The sequence below is a fragment of the Mastigoproctus giganteus genome, chromosome 8, assembly GCF_048544385.1.
Source record: "Mastigoproctus giganteus isolate SK-2022 chromosome 8, ASM4854438v1, whole genome shotgun sequence".
Classification (NCBI taxonomy): domain Eukaryota; kingdom Metazoa; phylum Arthropoda; class Arachnida; order Uropygi; family Thelyphonidae; genus Mastigoproctus; species Mastigoproctus giganteus.
This window is the reverse complement of record NC_143582.1, coordinates 86,340,886-86,367,875: the sequence shown is the minus strand read 5'-3', so window position 1 is coordinate 86,367,875 and position 26,990 is coordinate 86,340,886. Positions and strand designations below refer to the sequence as shown.

The 26,990-nt window shown below is 39.1% G+C and overlaps 1 protein-coding gene across 1 annotated transcript in view; it reads left to right on the top strand.

Annotated features, from left to right (window-relative positions):
• The window catches only part of LOC150081696 (zinc finger MIZ domain-containing protein 1-like), an 811,610-nt gene that overhangs the window by 166,356 nt on the left and 618,264 nt on the right, over positions 1–26,990 (top strand). The window lies entirely within an intron of this gene.

The window sequence follows — 26,990 nt, the reverse complement described above, 5'->3', positions numbered from 1 at the left end:
AGTTTGAAGCGATCTCCGGAAGTTTGTACAGACTGCTCAATTCAACTTCCGTTTGGAAAAATAATCCTTAAAATAGCAATATTCAATAAAATTTGGGTCACTGTGAGAGAAAGGTCTTTAAACTTTTGTAAATAAATATAAAATCTGCTGTATTAGATTAAAGGCGTTACGTGTTTTTACTTTTTAAATATTGAAATTAATAATGAAGCGATCACTCCAATACCACGTGATTATGTATTGAGAATTTTTGTGAGATCGCAAAGCATACTGTAATAAGTTAAGGGTTACGTTTCAAAATTATACTACGCTTCTTCATCAAGTCTCACGATTGTGGAACGCACATTTGATTCAGTCAGTAGTTGATCCCAACTAATAAGTATTCCACATTCGTGAGGGTTAATTAAGAATCGTAGTATTGTACTATCTCTAAACGTAGCCTTTAACTTATTAAGAATATGTATTGAGTTCTTCTCAATAAAATTCTTAATACATATATAATAAATAAATTTTCTGTTTATACTCCGGGACGACCAAACGGTCAGAGGAGTTCACGAGATAGACAGAATACAAGAAACAGCACCGTATTCAGCAGTCACGGGCTTGAACCCCGGTCACTCAAGGCACGTGTACTTATGCATCCGCGCGCCTGACCACTAGGCTACGGCGGGCTTCTCACGTGGCTTAACTTCATTATTAAATTCATTATTAGTTTTAATCTTTAAAAAACCTATAAGACTAAAATTACTCTTAGCGTAATGTTTTATAACCTTTTCTATCTAATGCTTTAAAATGTCATCATGTTCTGTACTCTATTTTTAAATGGAAAGTGCTCCATTGAAAATAAATAATAGCGTATTCTCCTACACATATAAGTGTCTAATATTACCAACGTTTAATTACATTAAACAACAACAGTTATAAACTTAAAATTGCGTACGTTAACTTTTTTTCTTTCTTTTTTCGCTACTAATTTGCGACTATAATAACTTCTACGTTTCTCTCATTCATAACTAACGGTATTCTCTGTTGATTTTTAAGAAAAAGTTTAATTAGAACAAAAATTGTTTTTGATGACACGTTGCACTGCACTTCCCTATATGGATTTCATCTCTTCAAACTACTTATTGAAGATATTAAAATGCAAACTGCAAAGTCGCAGTAAATTATGGCAAAAGAAAAAAAACTTGTGCGACACGTTATTTCCTCATTCTTCTGGAAACACTGAGCGCATGCGCTGTTCCACTGACATTGCCCTTAGGTAGAAGGAAAAAACCTGGTCGACGTATCATAAAATATTAGTTCAGTATGGAAACCGTGCTTCAGTCAATGTCAGGTCTGTGAGTGGGTCAAGAAAATTGCAAATAACATTGAAAATTTTGAAGGTTTCCCGCTGCCTGGACACGACAATTATGTTGTGACATCAGAAGGGACATCATGGCAGAGAAGAGTTCGTACCGGAAAACCATGGCATCACCAAAGAAGTGGCTAAAATGGGGAATGTCATTGCTGTTCTTCTCTAACTGTATAAGCAGAAGAAGAATCCTCCTTCGTGACTAGTGACGAATACCGCGTGCGCTGGTATATCGTAGTTAAAGATCCCGCATTAAGACCCTGAAGACTGTCCCCCCGCTTAAATTGGGAACTCGCGAGACCCAACAAACAATTTCTGGGTGCGCAATGGCTGCGAGGTTCCTCTTACTGTTGTTTAGCAGCCAACATACCCAATAAGGATTTTGGAAGTTATGCCCGCGTCACCCCAAATCAATGTGAGAGCTCACTTTTTATATAAAAAACAATCGCTTGACATCGTATTTCCATATGATACTCCTCCCAATCAAAGCTGGACTCTTGATCAGTGGAGAGCAGTATTGTGAAGTGATGAGTCCGATACATCAAATTTATAGATGTTTTCGGATCTGGAGAAGTGTTGATTATTTTAAATTATCCAGTCCTGAAACCATTGGACTGAAAACATACCTCGTGAAATAGCCTCACACCATAACGCTGGAAACTTCACAGGTAGGCGCCTCCTTAGCCAGGTGGGCAGGAGCAGCAGTGCGTAGCATACGCTTCTTGATTATACCGGGGTTCGAGCCCGTGATCACCAAATACGGAGGATGCGAAATGGTCAGGGGTTGACCATCGCATATCCCCGGAGCAATATGGCCTTAGTGGCTAATGCTCCTAAAAACCAAATAATAATAATAACTTCACAGGTGAATAATAAATGCACTTAATTATACAAAGAAGAGTACACAGTTGCTTATACAATCCCTTCACGGCCAGAAAGAAGCGGGGGTTAATCACTGCAGCAGTTTTTTTCGGAACTCGATCCCTGCAACCTTCACCACGATAACGATCCATGGTTGGCCGACAGTGGCATTGGGATAATGCTGCGGTTATCACAGATCCCGATATCAGTACAAAAGGGTGTATTTGGGCTGGGTTTAAAACGCCCGATTCAGACTCGCTCGCGAAGTCCTCTGTATTGTTGGAACTTACTGCTGTTGTGAAGGAGGAACAGGCTTTCCACAGCATCTACATGCACCCAAAAGAGGTTCAACAAGTATTAACTTTCGTAATAAATGCACATTACTTGTTAGTTTACGGAACAGTTGTCAAAAAAGCTTGTAACACTATAGGCAAATATTTCATCATATTTTCCTTCATACTTATTGTAAAAGTGTTCACAATGCAATTATAAGTACTGTTGTAAATCACGCGACACGTGGTTGGTTTCGAAGGTCTCTGTAATGAATTGTAGAAATATGTCCGATTTATTTATGACTTATCTGTTGAATAACACCTGTACAATTTCACATCTGTTTTTATTGCTATTCATATCTTTTTCAAGGGGAACACCCCCTTAAAAGCCTCTGTCTTATGTGTTCTCCCTCCCTTCTTGCTGTTGTTATTTGGCTTTTAGGAGCAACTAAGGCTATATTGCTCCGGAGATATTCGGTGGTCATTCCCTGACCTTTCCGCATCCTCCGTATTTGGTGGTCACGGGCTCGAACCCCGGTCTAATCAAGAAGCGTGTGCTACGCACTGCTGCTCCTGCCCACCTGGCTACGAAGAAATAGCAAATAAGGAATAATTATTAAGAAAAATTCACTCAGCAGAAAATATATATTTAATTATTATTTAATTTCTCTTGTTTTTATTGTTAAAAGAAGTATCTATTTTTATTATTATTATTTCTCAGAAAAAAAACAGCCTTTTTTTCACTAAACGAAAATCGATTAAAAACATGACCCCTCTAATGTGTTTTTTTTTTTTTTTTTCCCCTTCTAATTAAAATTCTTTTTCTCAGTTCACATCCTTCACGCAACCCTCTGTTTGTTACGTAGCATAACATGTGGGGTGCCGTATACTGAATTCAGCCTTTCTGTGGTTGGGGGGGGGGGGAATATATGTGTGTGTGTGTATATATATATATATATATTTGTTTGGTTTTTTAAGAAGTTTGATAGTACGTCAATTTTATAAGTTTAGTTCAAAGAAGTCAATATATTTAATTTATATTTTGTATGTGAACGTTTTTTATACTGTATATAAAATTTTTTTTTAATTGTGTCAATTGTTTGTAGGGGTGTCGAAACCCCCCCCCCCCTAGATGTTCTGCATTGGAATGCTAAGGATCTGGTCACTTTAGTTATGGTACAGTGTTTCAAAACGTATGTGCAAGAAATTAAATTATTTAATAAAAAAACCAAATTACTTTGAAGGTTCTGGAAACATTTTGCTGAGTTAGGGTTACCAGATACGTGAATTTAAAAAGGAGGACATCGAAGGCAAAAATGCCAGAAAAGTACTGAGGGGTGCATACATTTTTAAAAAAATTTTGGTTTTTATTTAAAGGAAAACTAATAACTTGTGAACCTGACACCTTTGGCCTTTATGATAGCTTCTACTCTCCGTGGAACACTAGTGTTTTTGTAAATAGCCTCCGATATTTTCTGCCTTCAAAGTGGCTTCAGCTCGCTTTTCTAGGCAGTCTCACCTCGCACACACTTGACATCCAATTCATCCTAGAGCTTCTCTGTAGGATTCGGGTCATGCACCCTGGGCTGGCCAGTCCAACCTTTCGACGCCGTCATCAAACCAGTCAGACGATCACAACCCAAGTAGTATGGCTTTTACATTGTCCTGCTGATATAGGTATGGGCCTTCTCCGACCTGCTGCCACAACGTAGGTAATACGTTATTGTCCAGAACGTCTAGATGGACCTTAGCATTAATGGCTTTGTTCAAAACAACCAATGGTCCTAGTCCAAACCACGAAAAGCAGCCCCAGACTATCATGCTCTTCTTCTGCCAAACTTCATTGTCGGGACGATACAGTCCTGCAATTAGCTTTCTGCGGGTATCCGCCGCACCCGAGGCACGACTGGTAGACTTGTACCATGACTCGTTACTACAACGTGCAGCTTTCCATTGGCCTACTGTCCGAGGATGGTGGGACACCAAACTAGACGGTGTTTGTCATAAGTCAGGATGATTGTCTTGTGGACCTCTGCACGACCTTGGCAACCCATGCCATGTGGCGTTCTGCGCACTGCATTTGTGCTGATATGAATGTGATATGTGCCGATATTTATGCTTAACGAACCCGTCTAGCATATCATGCCTCCCTGTGGTAAGGTCCGTGCCTCAAGCTAAATGAATAAATAAATATCATAAAATTTTGCAATTATTTTAAGCAGTAGATTAACGCAGGAATAACTCAGTTGCTAACTGTAAAATTATTCGTTTCAGTTACTCGACTTTTAACTACGTGCTGTTAATTTAAAATTGGTGTTTAATATATTTTAGCTTTCAGAATCTTGAGTAATTTTGAGCGAATCCTTCATTTTTTGCAAGAAAAGCAACGGTAATGGGAAAAATTTAGTTTTTTACCTTACCGTTGCTTTTTGAAAAAACGATATAGAAAGAATGCAAATAAATTTAACTTATTTATTAATAAAAATTAATAATTATATTAATTTTTTAGTCCCAAGAAATTAGTATTATTTCTTATTTTAAAATTCTGATTTGCTAGGCACTCTACTATGCTAATCATGTTCTTAATAGTTATAAATACCTTCACTAAATATAGCACATAGAAACGTTAGGGTAGTGTGGGGGCCTTTTTAAATTAGGGTTGATGGTTAAAATGTTTCTCTCAGCCTGCCGTAGTTACCAACGTTAGTCCGCAAATAGATTGTCATATGAATGTTTCTGAAATGTCCACTATCTGCGAAGGAGTAAAATATATTAGATATACCTTAATGACAGTTTTGGTCCTCCAATTTGACGTGTTTCTCATCATTAAAGGCAACAACAAATTTAACCGCTTCTCAATCACATTTAATAGGCGTGCTCTATCAGTGAAATATACGGACGGGCTCGTTTCAAATGAAATAAGCTTGGTAGATAAAATCAAACACGCAGAGCTTTTTTTGTTTACAAATTAAGGCAGTTCATGCAGTAGACATGAGCATAGTGAAGGTATTCACCAGAATACGGACGAGCATGCATCCCTTTCAGATACCTCCGAAGTTCGAGAAGCCTCCAGTTAGGGGAGTCCTACAATGCAGGGTGCACCAGCTGATTTGAATTTGGGCGTCTTGGAGCGTAGAACAGGTCGGCCCTCTGCTAGACCTAGCCTTTCGAGAGACCAGTAGGGGATCGTGTTGAAATCCCCGGAAAGCAATTTACCCTTGGGCCACGTTAACTCTTTCGCAAGAATCGAGGAGACATTTTTGTAGGGCTCATTTCAGTTTCAGTCTTTACCAAAAACCCGAGAATAATTTCATATCTGGATTGAACACAACAAATGGACGTCCTGTGTTCCTACCTTAGTCGGGGGGGGGGGTTTGTCTACAGGTTACTTTTCTAGGTGTCTGGTTGAACAAAGAAAATTCTCTGAGGCAATTTTTTTGTCTGATAGCCTTATCATTTATCCGTGTCGTGCAAGACATATGAAGAGTGAGGTCCCTGTTGTGGCAAGTGACCAGCAGTAGCAGCACGTGACAGGCCTCAACTGCGAAGCCGCTCCCAAGTGTTTGTGCTCTAAATATTCGTAGCGGTGGTTTATTTTCATCCCTTTCTTTTGCTTTCTACCTTTTTCGATAGAATTACACCTTGAAACGTCCCTGAATTCTGGTATTCATCATAATGAATTAGCTCCAATGCCCACACTGTTTTTAGAAGTGATAGAAGCAACCGATGAGGGAATTGCTTTACTTTACTAATGTCGAGCCCTGTTTAACTTTCGAAAGCCTTTTTACTCAGATTTCATTTGCCTCCACCAGTGCCTTTAGAGATATCTTCTGGAAGGTTTTATTGAAAGAGTTACGGTTCCTTCCCTTTTTTTTTTTTTATCTCCTTTATTGCTGAAGAGTTAAATCTTTCACACTCTCTTGAGCAGGGTCGATCTTTTACAGTATACTGTAATATCACCAATTTCGAAACCTTTGGTATAGTCATAATCTTATATAGATGGTACTTTTCGATCCGTATTGGAGGAAGTGGTGCCTGCTTTTTAGATCTTTGGTTTATTTCTACCCTGGCTAAGTGAAAATTCTAATGTTTTAGTGTTATTACTAATTTTAAGTCTGCTGATTAGTCGGACCTTGCTGCCTAACTAAAAACTGGCCTGGAGGCATCTTAACTAGTTTAAAAATTCGGATAACTGAGGCAAAATTCATTCTTGTCCAGCATATTTTCTATTTGATATCTCTCATTCTTAAGAGCAGTGTTCGTGGATGTTTGTCCACAAGGGGGGGGGGGGGGGGGTTGCCACGCACTTTGGGAACCTCTGCGTTAATGCATAATGTCAAAATACATAATATCAAAATCAGGGTTTGTTGTTCCACGTATTTCTACTACTGCGCCTAAAATCTTTATTTAGATAAAAGGTTGGCTTAGTTTTAGTTGTTTTGAATTTGTCCAGGCATTTGAGTACTTGGGGCATCAGTAGCACGGTATAGTGTGTCTGTAAATTGCAATTGGCTTTAATTTCCTCCCGAATAAAGTTCGAGACGGATTAATTCAGCTCTGGCAAGAAAAACGTTCCGTAAGCTAGCCCCTTCTAAAGCAGATTCAAGCGCAGGCCCTTTCCTCTCATTTTTAAAGCCATTTCTAAAACCATTGTTAGGCTCCGGATCTGTGTACTGGTCATAGTGGTATTTACAGATTGATGTCATTTCCATCTAGAATAATGTCTGAAGGCGCTTCAAAATTGGCATGCATTTGCTTTTAAAGAATCACCTGTTTCCTCTCATTCACTTGATCTGTATTTCAGACTCCATAAAAGAGGGAAGCTTGTTAACTAAACTCGGATTACTCCAACTTTAGTTAATAAGTTGGATCGCTACGAATAAATGGCAGTACCCGACAACATCCTTATCCATGCATGCGTATTATGTCCATAAGCTGCGTGTGTTGTTGTTGGTCGGTTTGCCTGGATGAAAAATCCGAGTTCCGGGAGGGGAAAACCTTGCTATCTTCGCCTGAAACCGGCCAGTTTACCTACGGAGTGAAAAAGCACTTAAAATTTCCTTGAGTCATTGACGGGATTCGAACCCCGGACCTTTTCCATCCCGTATGGGGAGCGCGGTATTATAACCACTTGATATCTGCGAGAATACTTTATATGCACAGATTAAAACAACTTGCAAGGCTTCCAAACAATAGAACAGAAGGATAGATGGAAGAAGAATTAAAGCATAAGTTTCGGCGCGTCTTCGGTGGGTAGCTAGGTACTCATCAGTACATGAGCTGAAATCCAATAATGAAAAATTTCTACAATATAAGAGATGGGAAAAGATATTAATAGTATAAAGTGGAAAATCTTTGAAGCTAATCGGCTTCAGATCACATAGTTTATAAAATTTGGTTCCTTTTAACATCATTTTGTACATTACTAGGAAGACAAACTAAGTTTGCTACGAAATGCTTCGTAGCAAACGACTGTCTGTCTTACAATTAAGATTGTAAGACAGACAGTCTTACAATCTTAATTGTAAGACAGACAGTTTGCAGTGGATTTGCTTCGCAATATGGGATTGATGCATTTTGAGGTAACCTTGATAACAAAGTTAATAAACGAAAATCTGTTAAGTATGTGGGTCTGAACACAGAGATAAACTATTTATTAATTTCTACCTTCTTTATTTTGACTTATTCACTCAGCACAACCACAGACTGAATTCCATTAAGATTTTTACTTGGGGACGAGTTACTTCCACTTGCATGTCCCCAGCATGCTGCTGACGATATACACTTCTACGTAGCAGTTGCGTCGTCTCTAGGAATCGTGTTCAGCGACATGGTGGATATTTCAAATCCCTCGTGAAATTTTTCTTTAAAAGAGTAGCGGAGAAATGCAGTCAGTAAAAGAAAAATCGCTTCATTGCTCGAGTGGCAATTTCAACCTTTTTAGCTTTTTTTTTTTTTTTTTTCCTTCCGCCTTTTTTTCAACTGTTTAAACTACATCGATGATCGTGTAACATTTGTGAAGTTTTGTTTGCAGAACTGAGGCGCTTCTTACCCACCAAGTTAAACAAGGAGGCATTTTTGGACTTTTGTCCTTAAGAACTTTTTTTCTTGATTTTTGTTCCATCGTCCTACACATACTCAATTACAAATTTCCCCCTTTCCAGGAAATTTCCGAAATAGGAGATAAAAACTGAGAAATTGGCCTCTTGCCAGTTATTTCGTATAAATAGCTCTCTCCCTGTTCTAATTCGCTTTCCGATCCGGCTCTTTGTGATAATGCTGACGGACTTTAAGTTGGGAATGTTTTTGAAAACTAACAGTCTGGTTATTTTGCTTTTCTACTCTCCAAGTTCCTTTGTACTCGTAATAGTTTTGAAGACTTCCACCAGGTGTCGCTGTTTTCAGATTCGGTGCGCTGAGAGAGGTCTGCTAGAAAAGAATGCCGTTTAAACCATATCGATGATCGTGTAACATTTGCGAAGGTTTATTTGCAGAACTGAGGCGTTGCTTACCCACCAAGTATCCCCAGATGAAAGGAAATATGAGGGACGTTGCAGCCTTGGGGTGTTGCTCCTGCAGTCACTGAGTAGTCTGGTAGGGGGACGCATGTGCTAGCTTAAAAAAATGGGGGGGGGGCTGAAGCAGAGGTTGTATCCCCGATGTGGGGTGAATTATGTTGTCTGTGTTTAACCTTGGAGATATCCGGCGGTTGATACGCCCTTTTCTTAGGTGGGAGAAGCGAAATTTATCTCCCTGCTACTGACACATTGTCCTTACGTCACTCTGGGCTGACGCATCCTTTCTTGGGAAGGTAGCTCGAAAAATAAACACACGCTTGCGTATCGCGATGACTGGGAAGATGTACAAAGCAAAATTAGATAATTGTTCTTTTCGTATTAAGACATTCCATTCATTTAATTTATTCCACAGCTGCAGGTATCGAAATAAACGTATATTTGCGGACTGGTTATTTGTTTTATTGTACCCTGACAGGCGCTTCGGTTTCCTTTTTAAAGAAAGCGAACACAAATCATACGTTCCCGAATATATACCATTCTTTACTTTCCCACTTTTCACTCTACAAATTGTTTGGGATCGTCTACTGGCGCCATCTAGATTCTCCATTTTGCTTCGCAATTAATGATTATTATATGGCGTACAGATACATACACTTTAAGAAACCAACTGTCTCTTATAAAGGGATGGGATTATCAGAATTTGTGTGACGATTTCAGCGGCAAAATTCTGGTATCGTTTCCGACCGAAGAAATTTGTAAGCTCTGATTTCTTGTTTGTGAGCCGCAACTTGTTGGAGTAGATGAATCACGTGATAGGGCATGAAGAGCGCCGACGTCACATGATAGATGGGTGTTGCCATTCGTCACGAACTACACGCTCCCTGCGGTCAGATGTCATTGTCAGACTAGGGGCTGTACGACATTATTACAGGGAGTGTCTGCCACATTAAACTGTAAACAAAAAAGCACGGAGAGCGGCTTCCGCCGAAAAGTGTTGGAGTGCGCGCTTGTATACACACTCGAGCAAAGTGGTTTATGGTGAGAGGCCTCGCTAAAGTGAGTGGGTGGGCTGAGTTTCCGCTAACAGTGGTCAAGATCGGAGGGAGAACTCGGTAACCTTTGAAGCGGAAGCTTTTATAGCTACACTCTCGGCAAAGAATGCCGCCGAGAGGTCATTGAAGTGTAATTGTTACTGGACGGCAGATTTATTAGGGATTGTTGTTGCGCACTTGGTAAGGAAGGGAAATCTGTTCTCAATTGAGTCGCTGGATTTATTATTCGTTCTTTTACGAGGGTTTGGGAGTCACCCTCCCCTCTTGTTGCTGTCCAGGCCCCTCGTTCCTGGAGGCGTACCCTCGACATGTGGAAAGGAGGGACAATTATTCGTCTGTTGTTACATTCCTCGACCAAAACTCCCTTTAGAGATGTTGGTTTGCGAGTTTACATTCGATTGCTTGTGGATGTGTTTTGCCCACTCGAACCTTCGCCCTTCCCCCACCCCGCATTATACGCCACTGAAATATGAGCGGGGCCTCTTGTGCTTTGTTTTTCAATTAGTTTTTCCCGATGGAGCGAGCGACCATTCCAGATCGGTACACTGTCACATTCTTCAGTCGGCTAACGGCATGTGCGTGGTTGCACGTTCTGCGCGTCCTCACCATCTCTCAAGGACAGTAAGTGTGTGATCCTTTCCAGTTTTCGTCGCTGGCCGGACAAAGAACGGCACTGGCCTGAAGCTCGTCGACAGCCAACCCCGCATTCTTGCCTCGGAGGGTAATATGACCCCAGGTAACCTGTACGCCCGCCTCCAGTCTCAGAGAGGGTGAGGTAACAGACTGGGATAACAACCGCGATGGGAAACCTGTTATACGACGCTGGTGGTTACCGCGGCGTCTGTAGATGTTTTCTTATTTCAATGCAATTCTCGTTCACTATTCGGACCCCCCCCCCCCTTTCTATTTGAAAAGGTTAGTATAGAAACAGTTAACTCGCAAATTAATTGCTTGCGCCAGGACAGAATTCTAAATGATGAAAGTGATGGGCGGACTTTTCTAGGTTTAGTCAGAGTTTCCCGCCATTTCAGGCGATGTGCACGGACGCAGAAATTCTGCTGGAATCGATTACAGCAGACTGGGCCCTGCAAATAGATTGCAGTTAGAAAACAGGTTGCTCCAGTAACTTGGAAAACAATCTTCAGACTCGATACTTTTGCATACATTTGTTAATGTTTATTATTAAACTGGAGGAAGAGGTGCTGTGAGGAATCGCCCCCCCCCCCTAACGGCGATGTGGGTTTGATTTGATTTCAGTTTCTTGACTATGGGTCCTTTGAGAATCCTGTTAACGTGCGTTAGCCGAACATGAGTTCATTTCATCTCATCTACTAGTCAACTCAACGTGGGAAGCCATTGGTAGTTAAAGAAATGAGCAAGAACAACAAAATTCTGATTAATTATAATAATTTATTATTATTAATGTTAATTTTGCTGCAGTTTCACTCTCTGTACAGCCGCCTGCCTAGAAGAGTGTAATGTACATAAAAAGGTATAACATTACACGAGTATTATAAGGAAATAACTAGTTGAGTTTAACATATATTTAAAAGAAAATAATTAAGTTAGGTTTACAGTTGTACTCGCGAGTAACATTAAATTTAACAATGTATTTACAAGGTAGAGGATCATGTCTAGAAAATGTTCTAGTTTAAAAGAATTCATGTTTAACAACGTATTTGCAGAGCGAGTTAAGTTTGGAAAAAAAAAAAGTATATTAAGTGTAATTTGCATTTACAAAGAAATAATTCAGTTTAACGCAATAAAAAATTAACTTAAGGTAGTTTTTGGCAGTATAATCTTGATTGGAAAGTTCAAAACTACGCTAATCTATACAAATATTTGCAGCATCCCTTTCAAATGGCAACATCAACTTTAAAACAGTCTGTGTACCTGCTAGTTCACTGACCTTCAATGTCCTAAGCAATTCAGCATCTGATGAACTTTGTGAGAACCGAGGTTTCTTACCATTTACTTTTATTTATCCTTTTACGTCTTGGTATACCCCGTGCTTTGGAACCCAACTTTGGTAGTTGTGTATTATTTTTTTTATTTAAGTACAACTGGTTCCTCACCCTTCCAAAGCTCACAAACTACCTGACTGCTATATTTATTCTTTCTGTCACAGAAGATTTTGGGCACTGAGGATATATTTATTCTCCTTGTACAGGTTTCGACTTAGTGCAAGTTTTTTTTTTTTTTTTTTGAGGGGTGTGTATATTTCTCTTAGAATAATGAAGCACTTATATAAATTTCTAAACATAACAAAGGTTTTATTTCCATATCAAAATTTACTCAGTATTATCTCATTTAATGCTAAGAAATATTATCTACACCTTTCTTCTGCAAATTGTACAACCTACTCTTAATTAAGGTGAACTTCAGGATCAATAAAACTTCTTTCTACCCCTTTTTACATTTTCTTCATATATATCTTTAATTATACCATTTAGTTAAAAGTTATAATCACCCCTTCCTTCTGCAAATTGTACAACACTACTTTTAATTAAAGTTAATACAGGAACAATTCTCTCTCTCTTCCTACCTAACCCAGTTTCTTGCTATTTATTTATTATTGTTCTAGACCTATCTCAAGCTATCCGTCGACAAAGTAACAATTATCAGTCCCGAGCGGATTCTAATAATTAACCTATTTTATAATTGTTGGGGGACTTACTTTTTCTTGCCCTTTCTTTATTTCGCAGCCACCAGTAGATTGATCTTTTTACGCGGCCGTCTTCCTTGTACCAGGCTTACAGATCTTTCAGGCATTTCTTTCCTAGATTCTCGTTTCGATAAATCGATGGGCGATGGTCTGCATCAATTTATTTGCTCAATATAATGAAGCTTGGACTTCTAAAGCATTCATCAGACACACTTCTCATGTTTTTTTAGCGCCTATCTTCACTCCTCCCATCTTGACATCAAACACAGGCATTTCTACTCAACCATTCTTTTGGACACGACGTTTGTTTCCATTCTCCCGCCTTCTTATTAACTCACAATCATCTTCTCTTCCAGCACCTCTACGGTAATTCGTCCTTTATCTGAAATCATTGTTTTCTCCATGTGCTGTATGCCTTGGCATCTTTCTCCCCACTAAGTACCCACTTCCTTCTGGACTTTCTCATAACTGTACTTTCCCTTAATTCGGTTCTTCCCCCTCATATAGTCAGAAACAGACGCCCTTCTGTTTCCCAAATGCATTCTAGGGTCAGTTTCATTGCATGTAACAGAAGCTTAAGTTATTTTCCATTACTCTACACATTCATAGGGTTAATGGCTAATTTCTGACTGACTTTATATCTTTCCTGCCAACATATCTTTCCTGCATTCCGAACCATTATTGTTAGAAATCAAATTTTCCATCCATTGTCACATTCCAATTGTTCTGTACTTGCTCACATTGGCATAACTAATTATCAGTCTACTTCAAATGAATATCTGTGCGGATTTAGATGCAAAAGCACTTAACATGCGCTATCTTAGATTTTTTGTAATTAACCACAAAGAAGAATTAGAAAATTGTTATAAAAATTTGTTTCTAACAAATTAATTTAAATTTATTCCGTTTATTTATACTTGTAAGATTTGGGATCTTACAAACTCGTCGGTGGGTTTGCTTGATAGCCAAGACTCGCTGCAATCCTACGATGCAAATCTTCCAGGATTTGCTTTCTATATTTCTTGTCATTGACTAGCTTGTTGGGTCAATTTGTGGAATGAAGATGTATTCGGTCGTGTTTCTTATGAACATGTTTCTGAAGCAGGCGAGATCGGTAATTATGAACCTGTACATTGTGTACGTTTCCTCTAGGAGAGTACTTGAGGACGCAGCGATTTCATTTACCTTGGAGAAGTCATCTTATTGGTTTGGCAAGGATAAGGTTTTTTCAAGGATTTTGATTTTCCGTGGGGTCATGTTTGTGTTTGAATGCAATATTGATCTAGAGTTGGAGAACGGGTTCCCTCCCATTCTTTTTCAGCCATTTCAAGAACGAGACTTAATTCCCAGAAACTTCTTTTGAATACTAGATGGGACTAAGGAACCATATCGCAGAAGCATATAAAGGGACGGGCTTGAGCATTTTTACTGTATTTACAGATCAGTGATGCTTCTTTTTTCTTTTTTTTTGACATCCAATAAGTTCCTTGGAAAATTGCCCATAAGGCTGCGTTAGTATTATATTTGGTATTTGTGAAATGCTCCCGAAATGCAATGTTTTCCATTCGAACGAAGACTATAAGATCCGTGGGATGACACCTGGCTGGTAATCTTTAAAAAAATAGCATGTTGTACGGGCTTAAAAATCAGCAATAATTGACGGTGAAAAATTCTACTGTCTCCTCCTAACTACAATCTCGATTAAAGAGGACTTTAGAAATTCCACTAGTCATCGGCACGACTCGAACCCAGACCTCTCCAAACTAGTGACAAGTGGCGAAACCACTGTACTGTCACGGCGGATTGCTTTGTTTCTGAATAGCCTTTTCCATATCAATTCCGAATAAAACAATGAAACATTCTTGACTGTTTTATTCGAAAAAAGGTGAGCTGCTTTCTTTAATTTGAGGAAATTAGCACAGGCCCTTTTCTAGATTTCTTGGTTAGCTAGGGTGTTTAACTTCAAACCACCTTCTGTGATTTTGTTGTAAAGGCCATCATGACATCTCGGTAAAATTCTGTTCGATGATCTAACTGTGGCAATAAGTCTAAGCTGTTTTTATGTCAATCGAGTCGTACGTAGTGATGAGAGACATTACAACTTGTGTCTTGAGAAATTTGAAGTGTAAATTGTGCTTGAATGCTACTTGAGTTGCTTCTCCTCTTTGGAATTGTTCGAACACACGTGAGAGGCAGATATTTTGATTTAAAAGAATACTGAAGGGGGCTGGAGTTTTATATCTAGTAGGTTGTAAGAAATAAGGTCAAGAGCCTGTCCATCTCTCGTTGGCGGCGTTTTATAACTGATCAGATCAACAGAACATAATATCAAGTCATACAGTGTTACGGCATGTTTTGGGAATGTCATGTTAAAATCTCTACTCAGTACTATTGGCAGAGGTGAGGTGGTAGTGGTTGCTAATATTGAAATCCGATCCCTGAGGTATCCATGTGGTCTAGGTATATAGGGTGAGACCTTGCTATTTCCACATGGTAAATATGACATCAAATTTTCTATATTATTTGCTGTAAATTTTTGAGGTTTGCACGTTGAACATAATCTCTTCGTGTTTGTTGGCTCTGGAATTCTCTAAGCTGTTGTATTGGACAGTTTGAACGATAAGGCCAAGATTTTTATCTTCTGCTAGCCAGCATTCTGTTAGACACAAATTCAAATTCTGTTAGGAATAGCATGATCTGGAGTGTATGAAATTTATTGGATAACTCTCTTACGTTTCAAAGAACGTGAAGAGGAAGGTTACTAGAATAGCAATTTGAATTAGTTCATTGCTGCGCATTGGGTACTTATGTTGGGATTCTGTAGGTTCCTGTTGACGCCTGTCTTTGTAAAGTTTGGTGATTGTTCCATGTTGCCATGACTTCTGATCAAGCATCGTTTCGAAGATTCACGTGAGCAAGCGTTCTCAAAAGACGCATAGGTGGGGTGGTTTGTTTTAATAGTTCTTAATCAACTGCCAATTTATGCTCATCTGCGAAGACTGTTTCTGGCCCTGGGCAGAAGAGTTTAAAACTTCACATTTAAAGATGTCCCAGCGTTTCTTGTGGCATCGCGGACTCAACCACACAATGCGTATCGATGTCCATGGGATAGCCCTAAGACAACAGCCACCTTTAAAATAATAAGAATCACTTTTGGCGCCTTACGTGTACCTTATTTTCTCTTCTTGCCTTAGACTTACGGATTCATACTTATATATTTTTTCTTATACCTACCTTTATACCTTAATTTTGGTGATGTGGCCCTCCGGGCCAAAATAATTGCCCACTTCATTCTTAAGGTGACGTTTTTATTAAAACCTTTTTACGTATTCATCACCGAAAGGCACTTGTAAAAGCGGTTTGAGCAGAATGCGGTAATCGCAATAATTAAACACGATTAATAACAATAATTAACATACTCTAATAGTAATTAGATATCGATTTTTCTCCCCAACGATGTAATCACTTACTGGGAAAATGGTGTTTCCGATGAAAATTCGTGCTGAGTTGTGAAATGTTCTCTTTTCGTCTGAATGGTTAAAATGGGCTGAGGCGATTTGCTGTCTTTCAAGATGGCTTCGATACAATAATACTTTTATTAATAAGTATTCTTACTGGTTTTAAGAATATATTTTCTTAAAAATGTGAGACTAAGTTTTGTTGTTTATAGTTTTAGGAGAAAATCTGGACTTGAAGGGTAAAATGACTATGAAGGGTACTAAAAAGGGTTTAGGGCTGAAAGTCTCAGACTACCGTTCGTCTATTGAGGGTTGATAAAAGATGTGCGGTGTTATTTTTGCAAATTATTTCACGTAAGAAAATTTTAAGTGAAAGCTTTATAGAAACGGCCACTGTGAAATAAGCGATTGGGCATGCGCAGAATATCATTCTGAGCTCTTCTCTAGGGCCAACTTGAGTTGAACAGTTTGCTGTAGAAGGAAGAATCAAAATTTTATTTTCAGAATACTTTTTTTTCCAAATTAAGGTAATTTTCTTCTCAATATCTGCGTCAAGAAATGTTTGTTAAAAAGCGAATGTTGGTTGAGCTAGTAAACGAGAAACAAAAAAAAAAGGTGATTGACCTGCTGAACATGACAGCAAGTCTAACAAGAAAATGCTTCTTTTAATTACACGAGTATTCCTTAGAATCACACGTGTTCCTCCTTAAGGAGGAAAGACATTGGTCTGAATGGATAAAATAATTAAGACTATATACCAGAGGTCTTAATTAATTGTGGCGACGGATCTTCAATGATGGCACGCGCAAATTGAGACTAGAAGTAGCTCAAGGGGACTAAATTTCCAGTGGTGATTTCTTTCTCGACAAGAATTATATCCATTTGATTTTAATAAGTTTACCGTAGTCTTAATTACCAAAGTAAGACGTGCTTAAAATAAAAAAAAAAAAATAAAAAATGAATGGGCTCTGCGTTGTGGTAGGTCAGAAATATTGCTAAATAGCTACCCACTAGCAATCCCTATACAAATCAAGTCCCGACTCACCACAGACTCGCACCTGGTGCCGCTTACATATTTTACATTGTGCGCTAATTAGTGCTCATTCCTGCCACCAGGGTGTAAGGGGCGCCAAGACCGCCTACCAAGAATGGCGCGACGCTAAAGCCGGTCGTTAGGCCCCCTTTGACTCCGACGCCGCTGCGTGCCATCGCGGCCAGTGCCTGCTCCGGAAACGTCGAGCTAGCGTTCTTCATGTCTCCACCGTGAGGTCATGTGCATTCGTTTTTCACCAGTTTGGGCTCATCTTTCTAAGCAGAGATGGCGTTGAAGTCTCAGGGTGGAAAGATGACAGCGAACAGTCGCTACTTCGTCTCATTTTTTTTTTTTTTCTTTCATCTTTTCTAGCTGTATTTTGGCGTTAAAGGTCTCTTCTCATTCCACATTTTTTGTTCAGAAATAGAGTTCGAAGTTCGTTGTCTTGGAAAGAGAAAGATGATATATGACAATTACAACCGCTACTCAGCATACCATATCGTGTTGAGGATCTATTGAATATTGTTAAACACGTAAAGCAATTTCGATTTGTTGTTTGTCCCGATTTTAGTATCCAGTAATGATTGTTTACTTTGTAAATAAAACAATACACGATGGGAATGTTGTACGGAAATCGTTGATTTCAACGGGAGCTGCGGTTAGCACGCTTTTATTTCTTCAAAGAATAAAATCTAAAATGTCTGTTAACCGGTGACTGCGTGTATCATTCAAATTTACGAAAAATATTGGTGTATATCATTATTTCTCGCAAATTTGTATGATATAAGCTATACAAGGCTGCATATTTTTCATATATTGTAATGAACCTACATAAAAATAGCTGCATATTAGTTATTTGTATTTTGGTTTCGGGGATGTGTTCCTCTTGTTTCACAAAATTTCACTCCACCGTTGGGTATCCTAGCAGAAGTCGACTTCAGGGTTATGCAGGATGCTCGTATTCTTTTAGTTCGAGCACTGTCGTTTTAGCAGCAGATTCGTTGCGGAGCATTCTGGGGAAAATTGCAAATTCCATCGAGGGCTAGCCTTCGTGTGTATTAATGAGCGCATGCGCACGATATATTTTGAATTCGAAATGGCGAGAATACTGAACAGCGAATTTCAGGTCGTACACCGCTTGAGGACTACGTTGAATTTATTACCTGTTGACATTGCCGATGCTTCTTGCCAAACGTGTTACAACATAATTCGTCTGACTTGGAGAAGATGAAAAGCAGAATGTACGACACATTCTCTACAATTACAGCGGACCAACTAATACGATTATGGGAGAAAGCGAGGTCCCATATTCTGCACGTAGGGGTTGTTAGCCCGCATTAAATGAACAATTTCGGTGGTGCGAGACTCGCGGGAATCTTTGCTTTCAATCTCGCCCCCGCAGACTATGGTACTTTGCCTTTTTGCCAATACGCTCACGTAATGCCATTGCCTCGTGTTCACATACTACATGCAGATTTCTATCGCGCGCTTTTGCCTCTTGCACAGTCAGTTTTCAGTCACAGGATTCGGAATGAAATCTGCATTACAAATTTTATTTTCTCGTCTTAGTGTGTGGCGCAATTTCTGTTTGAATTTATATGTAATACTTAACTTGGGCATAAGCAAACATCGATTACGCTTTTCATCCACTCCCGCGTGTTATTCGTTGGAAGCTGTTGCAGTATTTTTCTAAAAAAAAAAAAAAGAAGAAAATTAGCCGACTCCGAAAGACGTGAATAACAATTTTAGATGATAAATAAAATTGAACATTTTAAGACTACGAAAAGCCTGTTAAACTGATTAAAACGACACGAATTTCTCTACTTTCCTTATTGTACCCATAAATAATTTCGCCTCTGAAATTAACAGTTTGAATTTGTGTTCCGTGAATATTTTTCAGTTATCATAAAAATATTAAATTCTTCTCCCACCTACAAACTTTTTGAGAGTCTCTATAAAACTGTTATATCTCTATAACTACTGATATAGAGAACAGTAGAAGTTAAACCGAATTGTACTGACACTGCGACTTCGAGTTTATTGGGGGAAACAAAAAAAAAAAAAAAAAAAATCACTTGATTGTTACATTCCCTCAAATAAAAAATTCATCCTAGACACGTAAGAGCCCTGTTTTGACATCAGCAGCCTGATTTGGTTGGAGCGTGGTGAGGGAACGATCTCCTGTTCACAGTATCTTCTTGTGTTAGCCGAAAACAAATAATTGAGGGGAAGGGATGAAGGATTTTCCATTGTCACCGCTCTAGCAGTCCACATGACATCTTTCATTTTGCAAGATTTGGAGCTGTCTCCAAGAAATGGTATGTTTTCGTTTTGCTGGAGCCGATGGTTCTATTAGTTTATTAGAACTGTACAGGTTTCTAACAAATTACGAGGTGTAATGATTCAATATTATACAGATGTCTCAGAGTTCTGAGACATCTGTATGAACTACGAATAGCGTAATGAATCCAACCCTCCGTTAGGCTTTATTTTGTTATCATTACGTGGTAGATGTACACTTCAGTTCAAAAGTAATAGCCAAGTCTTATACTGGGTTATCTAATAATATAATTTATGAATACTAACTAACTAACTATTATATTTAGGCCACCCGAATAATTAAATTCATCTGCCGTGCTGTGCCTGTGTCTTATGTCTGTTAATTGCGTGTGTTCTATGGTCGATTTATCTGTTTGCTGGACGAAAAACCCCAGTTTCTGGGGGAAAAACCTTGCTATCTACGCCTGAGACCGACTAAATCAGCCACGGAGTGAAAAAAACCCATTAAAGTTCCTCGCGTCATCGATGGGATTCGAACCCGGGCCTTTTCCACCTGGTGTGGGGAGGACGGTGACGATACCACTGTACTACACGCGCAGACAATTTATGAATACTGTAGTGGTAAGTTGATAGATTTTTTTTTTTTTTTTTGTAGGATCCCTAATTGCCATTTTGTTCGCCTGTATGAACAGCATGAAGCAGAATGGCGCCATTCGTGTCCTACTCAATAAACATTACTTACGCACGCTCTGGTGCTTGTCTGAATTTTTTGGACGAAAGAGATTGTTTGTCAGGTTAGCGTTTGAGTTTCAGCTGAAGATAGAACCCAGGTTTTATATAGTGCAGTTATCGGTTTCAGAAACGAAGAGTGTTGATCATCTCTTGTGATTAGAACTCAGAGCACTTGCAGTGCACGCACTTCTGTCCAGCGGAAGAACTTTCTCGTTCACGTACACATAAGAAACTGCTCTCTCTCCTTTTATAAGTTACCTCATGTGATTGCTACTCTCGAACATCCTATACCGATACTTTTTGAAAAGCCCTCATAGTTTAAAAGTAGTTTATCAGAAAATTGCATCAAAACTGCGGTTGATAATTTCCCAAGCAGTGGGCTGATCGGCACACCTATATCTTGTCCCTTCCAGTCAGTTAGCATTGATAATCGAGAACTGGTTTAGTTTCAAACTGTTCGAAGCTGCACCAAGCGGATTCGCTGGAGTTTATTTGTGCTGATACGTAGCTGCTATCAATCCGATCATATGAGTATTAGTAAGGCTAAATGTTGTAAGGCAACGACTTTTTCTGCATCTGCCAAAATAGGAGGAACAATTCTATCACTCGTACCTCTATATAATTATTCAGAAATACGATTCAGAGCCTCTTTGGTGTTATCAAAAGTGGCTACCAATTCATTTCAGTGATCTACAACACGTAGGTCATTGGAATGGATTAACACGAGTAATAGAATATTTTAGACCCGGATCCTTGCGGTGTACTTGGAATGGACAAGACATTATAATATTTATAAAACTTTCCGTCCATAACCATGTGCTTTAATAGTGTGCTTTACCCAATGCTGACATCTGCAACTTCGCTCTTACTGCTGTTTCTCAAAAGTGAAATTCTTATCCCTAACAGGATTCACGCATGCATTCTTTCTTGAAGATTAAATGTACGCACATAATGATCGGTGCCGTACAACACACGCACACGTTAGAGGGGACTGTTTAAATTCCCTTCCTGTGTGGCTTGTTTAAATTTCTCCTTGACTTAAATTGTTTACTTGGAAGCTCATCTCCGCAGTCGTCACTTTATTGGGCCAGCGTGCTACCAAGCAGCTCTTCAAAATGCGCATTCCAGCACCCCCACTGGGACACGTGCTGTTAGCAAACCTCCCGCAGGAGGATAGCTATTGCTTATTCATTACACCCTCGCCGCTTCTAGGGTGAGTTAGTTAAAGGGAGTAGCCTTCGCTAGTTGTGTACAGTACTCTGGGGGGTTGTAGCGGTAGAAATCACTCCAAATTCACTGGCACAGTTGAAGCGTCTAGCTGACTAGTGAGGAAAATGTTTCATTATTAATATCCCTCATGACACACACATGCGTCGACTTCACAATGCATCCAGAGGTTTTCTAGAGCCTTTCTATAATGTCTGCGCTTCATCAGTAGCGAGTCTGTTTACTCTGTTTTTAATATTTTATTAATAAATGTTTTCCAAGTTGCTCCTGTGAGCATTTCCTACATCCTGTCGACTCTTAAAAATAATAAACAAAAAGCAACAAATTCACGAGAGTAGAAAAATCAAACTGTTAGGGTTTCTAAGTGCCGTATAGAAATTCATTCACCGTACAGCTACTGTTAATAAATCAAAGGCGCTCTTGTTAGCAAAACCTCAATTATTTGTACATAATGTTGTTAATTATTGTGTTATTCTGGTGGTTAGTTTTTAGAAATTAATCTTAAATCTCATTACAAAAGCCTTCGCGTACAAAGTATAACACTCTGTTACATTTTATATAATCCGAAATGTATGCAAATTCTTTTAAATGATAGCGGCCGCCCGTTCCCAGAGCGATTTCATTATGTCATATTACCCCACCGCACTACACTGGTGCATTGCCACAAAGCTACCATTCCGGTTTGGCACAGCTAATTCTAAACCGAAATGTAATTTGCAGATTTGTTCCAGCTCCTGACTAGAGAGAGAAAAGAAGGAAAAAAGAATTTTAATTATAACCACATAAAGATTGCCTGTTCATAATTCTGCGTTAAAGATTTTTTAGTGGGGCGGGTTGCCCTTGACTGCCTTCGCAACGGAGAGGGGGAATGCTTACAGGTTGTATTCTGTTCCCTCCGCCACTTTTTCACCAACACTTTCCCCTGATTATCGACTACTAATTGGCACGTGTTTCTTAAGCAGGCCCGTAGGGGGTGTGTGCGACGATGTATGCTAGACGGGGGGGGGGAAGTGGGCGGGGAGCGGCAGTGGTTGGTTTAGAATCGACTGTCAAATTCCACAACCGCTAAGACTCGTTTCATTTTCAGTTTTCAACAGGACCCTGGTAACGATGGAGGAACTCATTAAATTAACGAGGGGAAGTGCACCCGAGTCGCCGTCTCTTAATTAAGTTTGCGGAGCACGTTCTCTAGCACGCTTCACAGCATCATATGACTTTCGTTTGATTCCGATCGACTGTCTGCGCACCGTGGCATGGTCGAAAGGACGCACACAGCCTTCTTAAGGCACCGCAACGCACAGGCGACACCTGTTGGGTCCGTACAGAGCTTGTGTTTGCTTTTTTCCTTGTTTTACCCTCCATAAAGAAGTTGATACTGAATTAGTGTTATTACTATTAAAACATTTACTTTTTTTTTCAAGTGCTAATGACGCCTGATGCCTTGGTCAGCTTATTGGCTGCTTAGACTTCTGTTAGCCCCGTCTCGTGTATATTTACATTATGATTGTACCGCGTATTTATTCACAATATTTAAGCCCAAACCGAATAAATTCAAGCTTAAATGTCAAATTGTAGGTTTGTTCTGAGCATCTGGTTGTTCTAAATGGTTGGTTGCGTATGTTGTGCTTATCAGTCATTTCGCTAGTTTTAGTACCAATTTGAGAGCAGAAAAAAACAAAAAAAGTACTCAAATGGACATGCGTGGTTTGTATGTATATCTGAGGAAAGCTTGTTTATGGTTGATTTGCGTGCCTTCTTAAACTAGTGTGGATTCTAGAGGTCCAGAATGTGAGCCTCATTTCCTTTGAATGCGTACAAGAAATTAGGAAAACGAATTGTTCGATTTTTCCCCCAAATTTACGCAGATAATGTTTAAAATTGCGTATCACTTAAAATACACAGAAATAAAAAAATCACTGTTGTATACTGTCCACTAATATTCAATCTATCCGGAAATACAAGTATTTTGCCGAACCATTATTGCTTTTGACTGATCGATTTAAATTTTTTTATTGAAGTTAAATCGATTTTGTGTGTGTGTGTATTTATTTGATTCGGATGTTCCTTCGCTTTTGTTCACCTCCATGACCAACCTGATGCTTTTTTGTAAGATGTATCTGAAGATTTGCACGAGATTATCCAAGTTGATGTGGTTTACACAGACCTCTCGAGACGTGTAATCCATAGTAGGCTCTGCCACTGTGATCTTTGTTACGTGTATTAATCACCCACCACTGTCTCAATGTTATGATACTCATGCGCTTGCCGATATCTGAATTTCTACACCAGAATTAAGATTGAGCACTGGGATGTGTTAACAAATCTGCAATCTGCACGGTGGCTGAAACTAAAAATGGCCCCTGATCTATCCCTGTGTGGTGAATAATATTTTAATTTCTAAAGTCCCTCAAATTAAGATCTGAGGTGGTGGTGGTGGGGGATGATTCCAGGTCAGCTATTGTTTGGATGGAATACCTGAATATACTCCCATGTGAATAGCGAAACCATATACATCCATTTAGAGACTGTTGATGCTGTGCAGAATCTTAGTATGTTTACCACATGTAGTAATAATACCATATCAAGTTAAAGAGATTATATTATCCCCTTTAATTGGCATCCCTATATAATAATAGATCCAACATATTGGGCCATGCGAGGAAATTCTCAGGCTGTAAGTATTGATATAAATACCCTGGAGTTAAGATTATATATTAGCATTGAAGTATAGTTGTAAATAAATACGTTACCTAAATGTATACGTTTTTAAATTAGTATATTATTATTGGTAATACGTACTGATTAAAATCGCGAATTGTTTCCAGTAAGAATATCGTGCACAGAAAATTGACATTTACATGATCATTTTACTACACTTAGCAATATTCTTAACACTGTTCTATATAAGGTGTCAATAAAGAGTCAAAGGAGTTTCACCCGTGTTATTTTAGACACGGAGACTTAATTTCTAACATTGAAGCTAAACCTACACGGCTATTTGTAACTACTGTCGTATTTAGCAAACAAACATTGGCAGGTGTAGTGAGGTAGGTCGGAATGTTTCCGTATTTTTTCCCTTGTTAGTTTTTAAGGACGTTACACAATAAAAATATACCTTGTATTTAGAACCTGGAAGACATTCAGACAGTCGAGCAACTTTCTGAGTATAGAAATCGGTGTGCCTAAGCAATCCATATGAAGATTCTAAAATGGCTTTGAAACTCGGGAAGGTATTTATCTTCTTCCCCAACCTTAAACACAAAAAAAAAAAAAAAAAAACAAATGGGAAAGGAGAGAAGAGCACATTTTCCAGCCTTCAACGGTTTCATATTTTTATGGAGAACATGGGCATATATTGTCTGAAACATCTTTTGAATTAGAGAAAATTTTAAAACCAATAAATCCGATTGCATTTACTTCACTTTTACATTAGTAGTAATAAAAAAAAAAAATAATAAATAAATAAAATAAATAGTTAGAGATAGGAAATAATCATAGTCTAAGAATACCGAAGGGCTAAAAGGGCAGTTTTAAACAGGGTGAATGTAGGACTCATTTCTGCAAACCCTTCTGAATCCATAACATAAAGTATTTTGAGATAATCGTCTGCTCTGTCTTCGCCGTTTATCATCCATTAAAAGTTCATGGTTCCGATCGTTTCGTACGTAGCTCATGTTCGCTTCTTAGTAATAACTTATTTTCCTTTGGACTTTTCCATCCCAGCCTTTACTTGCAGAATCTTCATCTCTCCATTCTTAATGCGGCTAAACAAAAAATTGGGTCAAAGTTCCCATTTTTTGTTGTTACGCTGCATCTCAAATACTGTTTTCCCAGTCTTCTCTTGTATCTCCGGTGGTGTTGCGTCGCTTTCATGTGGAGCTGATTCCGGTGCGTAATTGAAATTGCTGAAGACTCATAATAGTAGTTCAGAATAACCATCCGCATCGACTTGTAACAGGGTGAGCATAAGTTACTTTCAGGAGAATTTAAATTTTATAAAAGAAATATTATTTTATCTGATGGAAATAAAAAAATGAATATTTCTCTATTCCATGCCTCAACTCAAATTTATATATGACCCATTTTTGTTTTCAGTTAAGGTTAATTGAGAAACAAAATATTTACATAAGTTACCGAAGTTCTGGATCATTTTCATATCCTCTGCTCCTGCTGTTTCAGTCAGTTTTAACGAATTCAAATTTTAACGAATTGAAACAAGAACCCATGCGAGAGTATCGGGGTGGGGTTAACTCGGATCGTTGAGGAGGCTATTTAATATCAAAAGCATATGCAATAATCAGTATCGAAGTTGTCGGAAAAGCCTTGATCCAAATGTAAGTTTCACCCTTGTGATGGACCTTCAACGCACATACATCGTGAGAGGGCACTGCAGCAAACACCTGTCGTCCTTCGAGAGAACTATACCACTCCTGGCAGGAAATCGACATGAATATAAACTACTCTGCGATACTACTGCCGACAAATGAGCAGGATGCAATCCTCGCCACACATCCACGTGGTTAATGCACACTAAGCGACGAGCTAGTGAACAGATACTCTTTCTCACCTGGTGAACAGATACTCCTGCCAAATAATATGCACGCTTCAGGAAACAAACAAATCACTGGAGTGAAATACAGCGAACATAGTGTTCACGGTTTCTTGTTCATCTCGGAACACATGCAAGATCTCGCATAAAAGCAGAACCAAGAAAGCTTCTCTTGTCTACCAGACTAGACACAACTACAACAGTGAGAATCCCCTTACGCACTCTAACAGGATAAGATGGAATTCTCGTTAACGTTCATCAATTGGAACAAACACAGTACATCATCCCTGGTAAACTTTACGGATTTACATCTTCTTGATAACATGTAATCATTGGGACTTCAATAGCTTCATCTACCAAACATGTGGTCTCTCGGTGCAAAAGTCAAGGTCTTCGTCGACTACGCCGATAAAGCGCAGTCGTAAGTCGTAGCAACAAATGCAACACACTCTCGTGCCGAGATCCGCTGAGTCCCATAATCACTGCTCCAGACCCAGAATGTCTGGAGCAGTGGCAACAATTGCACATGTTACAGAATTTTGTGTTATCAAGAATTCACGTTTATCCCTCTTACAGAAACCTGGCTAACTAACCGGCAAGAAACTGAACTCTCTCATTGGTAACTGTGCCTGCCGTTAACTTCAAATGATATGGCAGCACAGTTTGCCCACAAACGAGCAGGTAGTGTGGGTAATCGCACACATCTACACATCACAAACTCCAGCAGTGACTCTTCCAACTTTGAAGTGTGGGCATCACTTGCTGCCAAAATCTTCCATTCATCCAACGCTGTGTAACTATCCTTTCCCCTGAACCCACAGGATTCACTGAATAAATCTTCCATAGTTGTTTCTGCACTAAAACAAATCCTCCTCACTGTGATCACAGGGACTTAATATGCTTCTCCACGATATGCAGAGGGAAAAGCAGAATTGAATAAATATAAAGATTAATTAAGACGCGAAGTACATCGCTCAAACTAAAACCTTGAT